At 41.5% G+C, this 14436-nt stretch overlaps 1 protein-coding gene across 3 annotated transcripts in view; it reads right to left on the bottom strand.

Annotated features, from left to right (window-relative positions):
* The window catches only part of LOC139174663 (opioid-binding protein/cell adhesion molecule homolog), a 532821-nt gene that overhangs the window by 428383 nt on the left and 90002 nt on the right, over positions 1 to 14436 (bottom strand). For 2 of the 3 annotated variants that reach the window (XM_070765162.1, XM_070765160.1), the window contains exon 1: positions 3623 to 3698. The exons of the other annotated variant lie outside the window; for it this stretch is intronic. The gene's annotated coding sequence lies outside the window, so the exon portion shown is untranslated. Of the gene's footprint in view, positions 1 to 3622; positions 3699 to 14436 lie in introns of those variants that run through there. 3 annotated transcript variants of the gene reach the window in all.

Here is a 14436-nt window from a genome sequence, read left to right on the forward strand (position 1 = left end):
ACTTCTGATTCAGCTAGAGGCTTTAGAGCATTAAATATGGAAGGGTCCTTAGGGATCCAATTTGCGCAGGGAAAAAAGTGCAAAGGACAAAAGAGGAGAGGAAAAGTAAGAATATTCCCCATGTTTCTTCTTTGTGCTTGCAAACAAGAGCGAAATAAGTTTCGGCTCTTCTTCGCCTGTGAGTAACTTGTCAGAATCGGATCCCCAAATCTTTCTGATGCCCATACACAGGGATGGGCTCCTATGGATATGGTCAGGTACACAGAACCGGTAGGAAAAAAAGTGATTTTTTTTCTTTTTTTCCTATCTAGGCTCTGGGTATAATTTTAGAAGAGCTGTGCGTGCGTGTGTGTTTGTGTACATACACATACAGTCATAGCTCCCTCTAAGCTGAGCAGTGAGCAATCGCTCACTTAAAAATCATCATCAACTCAGAGTTTTCCAAACCTGCCCAGAAGCCGAGAGGGAAAGAGTGAGAGGGAAGGAGAGAGAGAGGAAGAGAGAGAAACAGATAGAAAAAAGAGAGGAAGGAAAAGAGAAAGAAAAAGAATGGGAGTAAGGAAGAGAGAAAGAAAATCAAAATCTAGTTTGAAACTAGCTCAACTATATTTAAGTGGCATTTTGATATTGATAGAGTTGCCCTATTATGAGCTCACTGTTATAGACACACAGTACAGTATTTTATTTTGAAATTCTCTTAGGCAAAACAGGATGGGTTTTTTGTTTGTTTGTTTGTTTGTTTGTTTGTTTATTATTTCTGTGCTGCCCAGTCCCAAAGGGACTGCCGCTCAGACACTATACTTTTCCGCCCACCCCAAAAAAAAATTAGAGGGAACACTGCATACAGTTTATATAGTGTTGTGGTTAGCTCTGGCCCAGCTCCTGCCCCAAGGACTGTGGATGTGGAGGAGACATCCACATGCTGCAGGCCTGTTTTGCCCCTGGTGGAATCTGCTGATGAAGGCTCCTCTGACCAAGAAGACTTGAGTGACAGGGAGGAGGAGAGTGTGGCAGACAGCTCAGAAGGAGATCAATTATCTAGCTCCTCCTTGGATTCAGAACAAGAATTAATGATACAGCCACGCATGCGGAGAGCGATGCATACGCAGCAACAACTGAGAGATTATCAAAGAAAATGAGGCCACCTGTGGTTGGGTGGGGCTGTAGTAATTAGTGAGGCTGCTATAAATAGCAGCCTGTGGGTTTGGGCATTGTGGAGGATTATCTGATCCTTGTGTTTCGTGACTGCTTTACTGACTTTGACTTTTTGTATATGTATGTACACAAATGGAATATATAAATAGAATTAAAAAGTATATTTTGGATGTTCGGTAATTGTAAACGGATAGGGAAACTGTATCTCTTTGAGGCGAGGAGAGGCCAGGCACCCTAATCCTAACCTTTGATGTGAGTGACCTTTAAGCAGTGATGGGCTACCAAAATTTTTACTACCACACTGTGGGCGTGGCTTGTGCATTTTGTTTCAACATCTTTCAGTGCAAATTGGGTGCTCTGGGGTGGAGCTCCAAATTTTGCTACCGGAACTGCGTTCCTGACTGTTCCCGTAGGAGCCCATCACTGCCTTTAAGCCATCCCTGGTCACATGATAATCAAGCCACTCCCACCTATCCACATGGCTGGCAAGCCACGCCCACAAAATAAGTCACGCCCACAGCGTGGTAGGAGGTTTTTTTTTTTCTTAGCAGCATTTTACTGGCTGTAGTGAAGAGAAGCAATTCTGCCTTTAAAACCTATGGGTACAGACTGGACAAAATAATGGAGACGTTTGGTACATAGCACCTCCCGAGGGAATTGAAGCAAATACAACTTTCTCTCCACCTTCTTGACAAGCTGCAAATGTAAAGCCACCCACCCACCCCAAAATCTCCTGCTGGAAATGTTTCCATTCTCGTTATCTCAAGATGAATCATGAGCTAGTTTGGGTGCAGCCTCAAGGGAACCCCGGCAGAGAATCCTGCCAGGAATCTTGAATATTAACATTTATCCTTCTGACAACTCTTGGTCGCGCTGGCAAAGAGCTGCTAAGCTTTGCAAATGATTGAGAATCAGACTCCCACCCTGGTCCTGAACTACGTTGACTGCTTCCTGATATGATTTGATTGCTTAATTGTGCCAGACTATTATTAAGTGTTGTACCTTATGGTTCTTGGTGAACTTATATTTTCTTTTGTGCCAATGACAAATTCCTTGTGTGTCCAATCACATTTGGCCAATGAAATTCTATTCCTTCTCTTCTCCTCTCTTGTTTTCTCTTGTCTTCTCTTCTGTTCTATTCTATTCTATTCTGTTCTCTGTTCTATTCTATTCTATTCTATTCTTCATTCCAATATGTATTCTATTCTATTCTATTCTATTCTAGTCTAGTCTAGTCTATTTTCTGTTCTATTTTATTTTCTATTCTATTCTATTCTATTCTACTCTACTCTTCTCTATTTTTTATTTTATTATTTTTTACTTATTCGATTTTTATGCCGCCCTTCTCCTTAGACTCAGGGCGGCTTACAACATGTTAGCAATAGCACTTTTTAACAGAGCCAGCCTATTGCCCCCACAATCTGGGTCCTCATTTTACCCACCTTGGAAGGATGGAAGGCTGAGTCAACCATGAGCCGGTGATGAGATTTGAACCGCTGACCTTCAGATCTACAGTCAGCTTCAGTGGCCTGCAGTACAACACACTACAACACTCTATTCTATTCTATTCTATCCTTGTAATTTTGGAGAGTCGCTGAATGAATAGTTGTAAGTTAAGGACCACCTGTAATATGATTGAAACTTTGTTATGCAAAATCAACCCCTGTTTCTCTCCATTGACATTTAGAACCTAGACCTAAGAAACTAATCCTGGACCAAGGTTTCACCTTCAAACTACAAAAGGGTGGAATGGCCGCATCTAAGTATATTATTTTGATATAGATTAATATAGAATCATACACAAACTATATAGGAAACTATGTGCCAATTAATCTAAACACCACTCTCTAGCAACAGCAGAGATCAAAACCACAGTTTGCATGGTTTGGGGGAAAATAAAGAGAATAAAATGATACTCACTTTTATGAACCTTCTGCGTACAGAAGTAGCTAAGGATTGTCTAATGTGGTAATTAATATCCTATTAATATCCTATTAATAACAGGATAGTTAATATCCTGATAATTTGTATCCTGCAACCTTCAAATATTTCCTGGTGGAAAAGGTTAAATTTTTAATGAAAAGAACAAGGAAATTTTTCTCTCTCTCTACTCTTCATCTCTCTCTCTCTATTTCTTCATCATCATCTTCATCTTCATCATTCTCTCTCTCTCTCTCTCTCCAACCATCCATCCCCCACCCACCCTCCCACCCATCTTGCCTACCTGCTACCTACCCTGTTTCCCCCAAAATAAGACCTCCCCTGATAATAATCCGAATTGGGCTTTTGAGTGCATGGCAATAAAGCCATGCACTTATTCCAGGGTTCAAAAAATATGACAGGGTTTTATTTTCAGGAAAACGTTGCACCTACCTACCTACCTATCTTAAAAGACATGACAGTCATAAATAGGGAACAAGTTAGAGTCTCACCATAATTCTGAACATACAAATTCCGTGGCACTTACTTCTTCCTTAGACTTTCAGTATATAGTTTTTGGCTCATTCATCATGAGTCTACGGAGAGGGGCGGCACACAAATCTAATAAATAAATAAATGAATGAATGAATAAATGAATAAATGAATAAATAAATGAATGAATGAATGAATGAATAAATGAATGAATGAATGAATAAATAAATAAATAAACTTTGAATCATTACTTTGAAATTAGCATTGGAAGTGAAACTACCAGATCTTTGCTGAGATGACGATACAAAGTTTGTTTCCTGTCTAGCAGCCTAGCTGTATTTTTTTGCAGTACAGGTTGGGGAAACTTTGATTTATGGGATACATTTTATTCTGGTGCTGCTGAAGGCTGCAGTCTGAAAATAGATATGGGCAGGATAAGGGAGGTGAACTCTGACAGGGAAATGTTTGAGCCCACAGCAAGAAAGATAAGGGGATTTCTTTTCCTCTCCGTAATAAATGCATTTTTTCTTCGCATTGCATTTGCAAAACGGCACCTGAAAATTGTAACCTTTCCCAGGGTATGAATTTGGATCCCCTGCAAGATCCTATTTTTCTACAGATTTATAAACCAATTAGCTTCAGAAAATGGGACTCCTTTCTTCTCCATCCATGTATCCTTTTATATATATATATATATAAAAAGTTTCAAACCTTCACATTTAATTGATTGATTCAATTTGGAAGTAACCTTCAGATATGTTAATTAAGCAAGCCAACATGCTAATCCATGAACTATAGTCCGTAAGCCATAATGGCTTGAGCTCATTTGACCTACCAACCTGACATCAAGGTTGAACAATGTCGGTTGGCGGGGCCCAGGGGAAGAGCCTTCTCTGTGGCAGCCCCGACCCTCTGGAACCAACTCCCCCCAGAGATCAGAATTGCCCCCACCCTCCTTGCCTTTTGTAAGCTCCTCAAAACCCACCTCTGCCGTCAGGCATGGGGAAACTAAGATAATCTTTCTCCCTAGGCTTCTACAATTTATGCATGGTATGTTTGTATGTATGATTGGCTTTATAACAAGGGTTTTTAGATATTATTGGATTTTTACATTCTGTTTTTGTCACATAGATAGATAGATAGATAGATAGATAGATAGATAGATAGATAGATAGATAGATAAATAAGGTACCGTACGCTAAAGGTAAAGATTTTCCTAGCCAGTCATGTCCGAATCCAGCTGTCAGCATTGAACCTAGACCAGTCTGAGGCCATTTTTGGGCTTCAGAGTGGCCACACTGGAGCTGAGGAATTGACAGTTAGAACAATTAACCATTGGGACAGCTTGCCTCCAGAAGTTGCAAATGATTCAACACTGGAGTTCTTAAGAAGAAGTTGTCTGAAATAGTGCAGAGTTTCCTGCCTAAGTAGGGGATTGGACTAGAAGACTTCCAAGGTCCCCTTCCAACTCTGTTGTTCTTGGTCAGAAATCAGGCCAGAAATATATTAACAAGGGAGATCAGAGCAGCAAAAAGGAACTACTCTGAAAAGCTAAAGAATCAATTCTCAACAAATGAACCAGCAAACAGGTGGAAAACCCTCAAGAACATCACTGGCTACAGCAAACCACCCTCCCAAGCTGAAGGAGATCAGCAATTGGCAGATGACCTGAATGTGTTCTACTGCAGGTTTGAAAAGAAACCACAACCACTTATCTGCACAACCTCCATCCCAGACACACCAAGAACTGCCAAATCTTCTATAACCATTGGGTTTACAAACCCCTAGTGATCACAGAAAAGGAAATGAAAGATCTATTTCACTTACAAGGCAGAGTCCAAGGTTCAAATCCCAGTAAGGGTGTGGCTACATGATGAAGGCAAGTAAACCCAAAATAGATCTATAGCAGTCTCCCTTCCTTTTCATTATCAGCAAAATAGTAAATAGCAAAATAGGCAGAGTTAGTTTCCTTCTTTCCCAATTTTTCTCTCTTCCATCCCTTTTTTTTTTTAAGTGGGCATTCTGTATAGGTTGCTTCAGGACTATTGTGCAAATCGGTGTTTACCCCTCTGGATAAATAAATAAAATTTAAAAATGACACATATATTGCCTGCTTCCGAAGCACTGCTGGGAAAAAGATAGCGAGAGCAAGAGAGAGAGAGAAAGAGAGAGAAAGAGAGAGAGAGAGAAAGAGAGAGAGAGAAAGAGAGAGAGAGAGAAAGAGAGAGAGAAAGCGAGAGAGAGAGAGAAAGAGAGAGAGAAAGAGAGAGAGAGAAAGAAAGAGAGAGAGAGAAAGAGAGAGAGAGAAAGAGAGAAAGAGAGAGAATCATTTACAAATAAAGGACTTTTCCTGTTGAGGTGCTTGCTTGGCTTGGTATGGAGATGAAGCAGCCCCCTTGAGACAAAAGGGATATGTAAATGGATGTTGTGTAGACAGAGGTTGACAGGTGGAAAGCAGAAATCTAGGAAGCAATGACAAACCATTGTGTGGCAAGATGAGACCTTGAATATAGCCAGTGTGTCCCCTCTGGGCTTCGATTAAGTCTCCCTTCTCACGCCATTCCATGCGCTATCCAAAACTAATCAGTCTCCTTTTTCTTGTCTCGGCTTTATGATCATTCTGGCCACCTTCCCTTTAACTTGCGTTTCATTGACCGACTCTCATTATTTCTGGTTAGGTCAGCAGATGACAAGATAGCCAGGCATAATTGAGAGCCTGGTGAATCGGAATGCTGTGGCACTAATTTATTTTTAATTATTTATACCCTACCTTTATTATTTTTTTGATAAATAAGGTGGACAACACAATTATTGTGTATGAAAGAGTATAGGGTTTCCTGCCTGAGCAGGGGGTTGGGCTAGAAGACCTCTAATGTCTATTCCAGTGATGGCGAACCTTTTTTTCTCCGGGTGCCAAAAAAAGCATGGGTGTGCGCTATTGCACATGCATGAGTGCCCACACCCATAATTCAATGCCTGGGGAAGGTGAAAACAGCTTCATCCACCCTCCGGAGGCTGAAAATGGCCTGTTTCACAACTTCTGGTGGGCCCAGTAGGCTCATGTTTTCCTCTCCCCAGGCTCCAAAGGCTTTCTCAGAGCTGGAGGAGGGTAAAAACGCCCTCCCCCATCCTCCCGGAGGCTCTCTGGAAGCCAAAAATGCCCTCCCAGAGCCTCTGTGCGAGCCAAAAATCAGCTGGCCAGCACTCACATGCATGTTGGAGCTGAGCGACCACCCCTGCCATAAGTTCGCCATCGTTGGTCTATTCTGTTCTGTTCCATTCCGTTCTGTTCCGTTCTTAATAAAGATTCTATTCTATTCCATTCCATTCCATTCTTCTATTCTATTCTATTCTATTCTATTCTATTCTATTCCATTCCATTCCATTCCATTCCATTCCATTCTATATAGAAACGTAGAAGATTGACGGCAGAAAAAGACCTCATGCTCCATCTAGTCTGCCCTTATACTGTTTCCTGTATTTTATCTTAAGATGGATATATGTTTATCCCAGGCAGGTTTCAATTCAGTGACTGTGGATTTACCAACCACGTCTCCTGGAAGTTTGTTCCAAGCATCTACTACTCTTTTGGTAAAATAACATTTCCTCAAGTCGCTTCTGATCTTTCCCCCAACTAACCTCAGATTGTGCCCCGTTGTTCTTGTGTTCACTTTCCTATTAAAACACTTCCCTCCAGAACCTTATTTAACCCTTTAACATATTTAAATGTTTCCATCGTCTCCCCTTTCCTTTCTGTCCTCCAGACTATACAGATTGAGTTCATGAAGTCTTTCCTGATAATTTTTATGCTTAAGACCTTCCACCATTTTTTGTAGCCCATCTTTGGACCCGTTCAATTTTATCCATATCTTTTTGTAGGTGAGGTCTCCAGAACTGAACACAGAATTCCAAATGTGGTCTCACCAGCGCTCTATACAGCAGGATCCCAATCTCCCCCTTCCTGCTTGTTATACCTCTAGCTATGCAGCCAAGCATTCTACTTGCTTTCCCTATTTTGGGCTTTAGTTGAGGTCATAAGGATTACTTGTATGGGTTCATTGCTGCTTCTAAATAATGCATCCAATGTACTTGCACAGACATGCATTGTAATTTCATTTGCCTAAACCAGTTTCTTTTATTAAAAAAAGAAAGAAAGAAAGAAAGAAAGAAGGGTGGGTGGGTGGGTGGGTTGGATGGATGGATGGATGGATGGATGGATGGATGGATGGATGGATGGATGGATAGATAGATAGATAGATAGATAGATAGATAGATAGATTTTTATTAGCTACGTGATACAATATTAAAATGTAGATAAAAGAGATTTTATTAATTTTTGCTTTGATGTAATGTAACTTTTAATAGTAAGATGGAGAAGAAAAAAAATTATTTAGACTTAAGAATTGACCATGTTGTACAAAATTAATATAAATTTTTAGATGAGGAGATAAGAGCCTCCATTGAGTGAGTAACAAGAAAAGAAAAGTTTATATATGATTGATTTTAAGCATTGTTGTTGTATTTATAATTATATATTGTTTTATTTTATGGTGGAGAAAATAAAACATTTTTTTAAAATTTATTAGATTTGTATGCCGCCCCTCTCCGTAGACTCGGGGCGGCTATATAAACCCATTAAAAATTAGTTTCATTTGCCTGTACAAATATGCGCCTATCCAGAGGGCATTAAAGGGAGCTTAATCCTATCTTGTCCTTCCACTTTTCTATGCCCCTTTTTCTCTCCTTCCTCGATTCCATCTGGACTTTTCTCCCCTTCCCACTCCCTACCCCCCAACCACCTCATTTCCTCAACTTTCACATATCCCTGGCTGCTAATTGTATCGTGTTCTGCATGGTATGGGAGAGATAATTAATTCTAACGCTTCCTCTCCCGTCCTGTTTGCTTCACTTTCGCTTCTCTCCAACTTGCCAATAATTATTCTTGCTTTCCCAGCTCCCTTCCAATACGATGCCTCGCGCTGCTGTTAAAAGGGATTTCAGGACAAATTGGGCATTGGCAGTCGGGGACTCCAGTGACCAATTAACAGTGTGTCCCAAATGCCAGCCGGGATTGTAATTAGAGTAATAAATTCTACACGAGATGTAGATTGCAAAGGGTCAAGCCAGCATTCCTTGCTTTTATTGCATTACAGTCAAGAATCACAGTCCCAAATCCAACCAAGGCTTAATTTGAGTCAAAGTTCAACTCCTATATCTATTTTCAAATCAAAGCTGAGCGTAGACTTTATGAAGAAAAAGGAAGCTTAGCTACTGTATTTCTGAGCACCTTCAGCGGGCTATTCTTTCACAGAAAATTTACTTACTTACTTACTTACTTACTTACTTACTTACTTACTTACTTACTTACTTACTTACTTACTTACTTATTAAATTTGTATGCCACCCCTCTGCGCAGACTCGGAGCGGCTCACAACAAAAACAGTACAAATCCAATACCTAAAGTGAGACTAGACTTTCAATCCTGGGCCTAGAAAGTTTAGAACTAAGACGCCTTAAAGAAGATCTAAGTATTGCCCACAAGATCATATGCTGCAACATCCTGCCTGTCGGCGACTACTTCAGCTTCAACCACAACAACACAAGAGCACACAACAGACTTAAACTTAATATTAACCGCTCCAAACTTGACTGTAAAAAATATGACTTCAGTAACCGAGATGTCGAAGCATGGAACTCATTACCGGAACTCCATAGTGTCATGCCCAAACCCCCAACACTTTACCCTTAGATTATCTAGGGTTGACCTATCCAGATTCCTAAGAGGTCAGTAAGGGGCGAGTACAAGTGCACTAGAGTGCCTTCCGTCCCCTGTCCTATTGCTCTCCTATATCTCCTATACCTTTCTTCTATTCCTATATCTCTTCTTCTATTCTTTCATTGATATGTTCTATTACTATACCTTCTTTTCTATTCTTTCTTAGATATATTTTACTATGAGTATCTCCTCTATAACCTTCATCATGTATTTTACTATGTATATATAGATATATACCCACTAAAACCCTCATTGTGTATTGGACAAAATAAATAGATAGATAGATAGATAGATAGATAGATAGATAGATAGATAGATAGATAGATAGATAGATAGATAGACAGCTAGATAGATAGATAGATAGATAGATAGATAGATAGATAGATAGATAGATAGATAGATAGATAGATAATAAAAAGTTTTTCTACTGGTTCTGTGTACCTGATCACTGGTTAGAATTCACCCCTGACTAACAGGAGCTAATATATGTCAAATGCAATTGTGCCAATCATTTGGGGGAAACTGAAAGAACAAAAGTTTTGAGCAGCCAACCTTCTCACGCACTGCAATCAATGAAGAAGAGCTACAGTAAGATAAGGAGGAGAACATATTCACTGGTTTAAAAATTTGCTTTTAATTAGCGCTGCCACCTCTATCGGTTGATCGTCATAGGTTGTTAATTAAAAACAAAAGCAGCTGCCTTGCTGAATGTGAGCAAGAGCTCCAGTGTTTTGCCTGGCTGGCCAACCAGAGAAGATGCTTTTGTGTGGAATCCAACTCGCTTGTCTCTGCCGTCTTATTATCCAATCTATTCTCTCCCTGGATATAGGTATTCCTTTGTTTTCCATTAAGGCTATTAATAGCACCCTCCTCCAATTCTTTTCCTGCCCTTGGCGCCTATGGGCTCGTTAACCCGGTTTGTCAAACTGCACATGCGCAGAGGGTAAAAGAACCGGGACCGCCTTCTGCCGCGCGAATCCCAGCAACCAATTAGGTCCCACAGAGTGGGCCTTCTCCGGGTCCCGTCAACTAAACAATGTCGTTTGGCGGGACCCAGGGGAAGAGCCTTCTCTGTGGCGGCCCCGGCCCTCTGGAACCAACTCCCCCCAGAGATTAGAATAGCCCCCACCCTCCTAGCCTTTCGTAAGCTTCTTAAAACCCACCTCTGTCGTCAGGCATGGGGGAACTGAGATATTCTTTCCTCCTAGGCTTCTACAATTTATGTATGGTATGTTTGTATGTATGATTGGGTTTAAATAAGAGTTTTTAGCTGCTTTAGTATTGGATTTTCGCATGTTGTTTTTACCACTGTTGTTAGCCGCCCCGAGTCTATGGAGAGGGGCGGCATACAAATCCAATAAATAGATAGATAGATAGATAGATAGATAGATAGATAGATAGATAGATAGATAGATAGATAGATAGATAGATAGATAGATAAACAAACCCAAATGCAGCATCTGGGCGAGTGGGTGGAGCCTCATGCTGCCTTCACAACTATGCTCTCCGATGATCAACTAACACGAGAGAACCAGGAGCATTTCATCTCTGCAGGAGAGTTAGTTTTATTTCAGCACAGCAGACAAGCACAGAGTACAGAGTGGGCAGAGAGTGCAGAGTGGAGAGTGAGCCACGCCCAGCCTTGAGCTTAAGTCTTCAATTTTGATTCTCTGCACAGACTCAGAAGAACCCATTGGTTGACTCAGTGGCTATTCATTGGCTGACCTTGTAACCATTGGCTCTCCCAGTTCAATAATAATAATAATAATAATAATAATAATAATAACAACAACAACAACAATAACAACAACAATAACAATAACAACAGAATATCTCTGAGACCGCCTTCTGCCGCACGAATCCCAGCGACCGATTAGGTCCCACAGAATGGGCCTTCTCCGGGTCCTGTCAACTAAACAATGTCGGTTGGCGGGCCCCAGGGGAAGAGCCTTCTCTGTGGCGGCCCCGATTCTCTGGAACCAACTCCCCCCAGAGATTAGAACTGCTCCTACCCTCCTTGCCTTTCGTAAACTCCCTAAAACCCACCTTTGTCGTCAGGCATGGGGGAACTGAGACATCTCCCACGGGCATATACAATTTATGCATGGTATGTTTGTATGTATGTTTGCTTAGTAAATGGGTTTATTAAAAAAAATATTTTAAACTATAATTTAGATTTGTCATGAATTGTTTTACTTTGTTGTGAGCCGCCCCGAGTCTGCGGAGAGGGGCGGCATACAAATCTAAATAATAAATAAATAAATAAATAAACAATAACAACAATAATAATAATAATAATAATAATCATCATCATCATCATCATCATTATTTAGATTTGTATGACACCCCTCTCCAAGGACTCGGAGGAAGGGTGGCTACCCTGTTTCTCATTGTAGAATCCCCTCTCTGGTATCTGCAGCCTTGCAAGCTTCCCACAGTTCCATTAAGCTTCCAAAGGAAGACTTTAGTTGACAATTCTTCCTGTTTACACCTCCTTGGGAATTGGACAAACATTCCTGTTTAAGGGGACTCGTGGTCTTAAGAACTATTGGGCAATTGCTGCTTCCTTCAGAGAGACATTGTTGGAAATTTTCTCCTAGGCAATTTCTCCATCCTTGGAAGAAATCCCCTAAGCAAGTTCTCCACACACATACCGTATTTTTCGGAGTATGAGATGCACCTTTTTCGTCCCTAAAAGAGGCTGATAATTTGGGTGTGTCTTATACTCTGAGTGTAGCTTTCTTTCAGCCCTAACTAGATGCTAATGATATTCCCAGCTCTTACTTTGCAGGGTCTTTCATTGTTTCTCTCTGCAAAGAATTTTTTCCAAGCCCTAAGTCTTTGCAGGGTTTGATTCATTGCTCTAGCTTTCTCCGAATAAGTTTCTTTCCAGCCCCAACCAGGTGCTAACGATGTTCCCAGCGCTTACCAGCTTGCAGGGTCTTTCATTGTTACTCTCTGCGAAGAATATTTTCCAAGCTCTAAGTCTTTGCAGGGTTTTTTCCATTGCTCTACTTTCTCCAAATCTTTCTTTCCAGGTGCTAATGATGTTTCCAGCTCTTACCAGCTTGCAGCGTCTTTCATTGTTACTCTCTGCGAAGAATATTTTCCAAGCTCTAAGTCTTTGCAGGTTTTTTTCCATTGCTCTACTTTCTCCAAATCTTTCTTTCCAGGTGCTAATGATGTTTCCAGCTCTTACTGGCTTGCAAGTTCTTTTATTGTTATGCTCTCTGAATGAAGGTTTTTTTTAAGCCCTTAACCGGGGGTAAAATAATGTGCTGAAGCTGACCAGACTAAGGACGCTAGTCAGATTAATACCTGGTGTTGTGGTTCAGCCTGAGGCTGCTCAGGGACCGGATGTGTCTCTGCTGGCTCCATGCCCAGAGGAGGATGACAGCGAAGAGGAGGGGGCTGAACAGTCGGACGGGGGAGAGGAAAATCAGGAATGGGACGAAGGAGAACAGCATGAGAGCCCCGGGGGGGGGGCTCTCCCCAGTTTGGAGTCATTAGGTGATGAAGCTCAAGCCGTCATTGACATGCGACAGAGATGTTCAGATCAAAGAAAGGAGCAATTAAAGAAGTATTATCAGCACTGAATTAGGAAAAGCTGGGTTTGGGTGTGGTCCTCTTTAGCAGGGTTTAAAAGGCAGGCAAGCCCTTGAAGCCATGTGGAGTGTTATCAGTTGGAGTTACGGTGTCCTGCTTTGTTCTCAACGTCTCTGTTCCTGGCTTGTGGCCCAGCAGTTTGGAAGACCCGTGGGAGGTGTAGGTCTGCTATCTACAGCCTCGGCTTGGCAGCAAGAATTCTGTATTGCTGCATGGACTTTTGCCTTCGTGGATATATCTGAAGATACAGCATTTTCTTGTTTGTAAGGACATTTTCTGTTACCTGTGTTTTTCTTGAATTTTATAAAACTGCCTGTGTCTGGCTTCTCTTTTTGGGTTGGTCTTGGCTTCTGGAGTGACGCAGACAGAACACCTGGTAAGCAGATTCTTTTCCCTATTTTACTCCTCAAAAACTAAGGTGCATCTTATACTCCGGTGAATCTTGTACTCCGAAACATATGGTATTTGGGTCCAAATTTGGAAAGACCATCTTTGAAGAACAAGTCTTCAAAAGCTTTGGCTCCAAAACCTTCTCTCTCAGCATCTCCCTCTGGTCTTTCTGTCCAGATGTACATAGCTTTCCTGGTTGTTTTTTAATGCCATTTGTCCATTTGGCTCCCAAGCAAACGGGTAAACGTGCCAGATTTCATCAAGGATGCTGTGTTTGCAACCCCCGGATGATTTAAAGGACAGCTCGACCCAGCCTTGCTAAACTCTGGGAAATGCACAGGAATCCTAGCCACATCTGTCCGTCAGCAGAAGAAACTTCTTCGCCAAACCTTACTGATTGTGTTGTACTAGTGGGAGAGAGACCTTTGTCTCGGAGATGCTTTCTGGCAAATGTCTAGGCTGGTAATTACAGATGGAAGCTAATTAAAAATAATAATGGAAAAGGCTAGGGAGAGATGGCCCTCTAGGGAGTCCGATCAGTTTTCTGTTGCTCTTTTGGGCAGATCCTATTTACTGCAAAGTGGGACTGGATGGAGCGAAATTGTGTGTAGGAGGCTGCAGAGGAGAAATGTCAGTGAGTTGTTTTACGTGTGTGTGTGTGTGTTAAATCTGGAAATAAAAGATAAAATAAAACAGGGAGATGTAAATGATAAGAACCAAATGATACCAGAAGAGATATGGGGAAAAATATGAGGGGGGAAAAGGAGGAAGAGGAGGAGGATAGGGAGGGGGGAAGAGGAAGAGGAAGAGGAGGAGAAGAGGAAGAGGAGGAGGGGGAAGTAGGGGAAGAGGAGGAGGAGGAAGAGGAGGAGGAAGAGGGGTGGAAGAGGAGGAGGAGAGGAAGAGGAGAAGGAGAAGAAGAAGAGAAAGAGGAGGAGAATTAGGGGGAAGAGGAAGAGGAAGAGGAGGAGAAGAGAAAGAGGAGGAGAATTAGGGGGAAGAGGAAGAGGAGGAGGAGGAAGGGGAAGGGGAGGAGGAGAAGGAGAAGAAGAAGAGAAAGAGGAGGAAAAGGAGGAGAATTAGCAATCTTATTTGTT

The sequence above is a fragment of the Erythrolamprus reginae genome, chromosome 12, assembly GCF_031021105.1.
Source record: "Erythrolamprus reginae isolate rEryReg1 chromosome 12, rEryReg1.hap1, whole genome shotgun sequence".
Classification (NCBI taxonomy): Eukaryota; Metazoa; Chordata; class Lepidosauria; order Squamata; family Dipsadidae; genus Erythrolamprus; species Erythrolamprus reginae.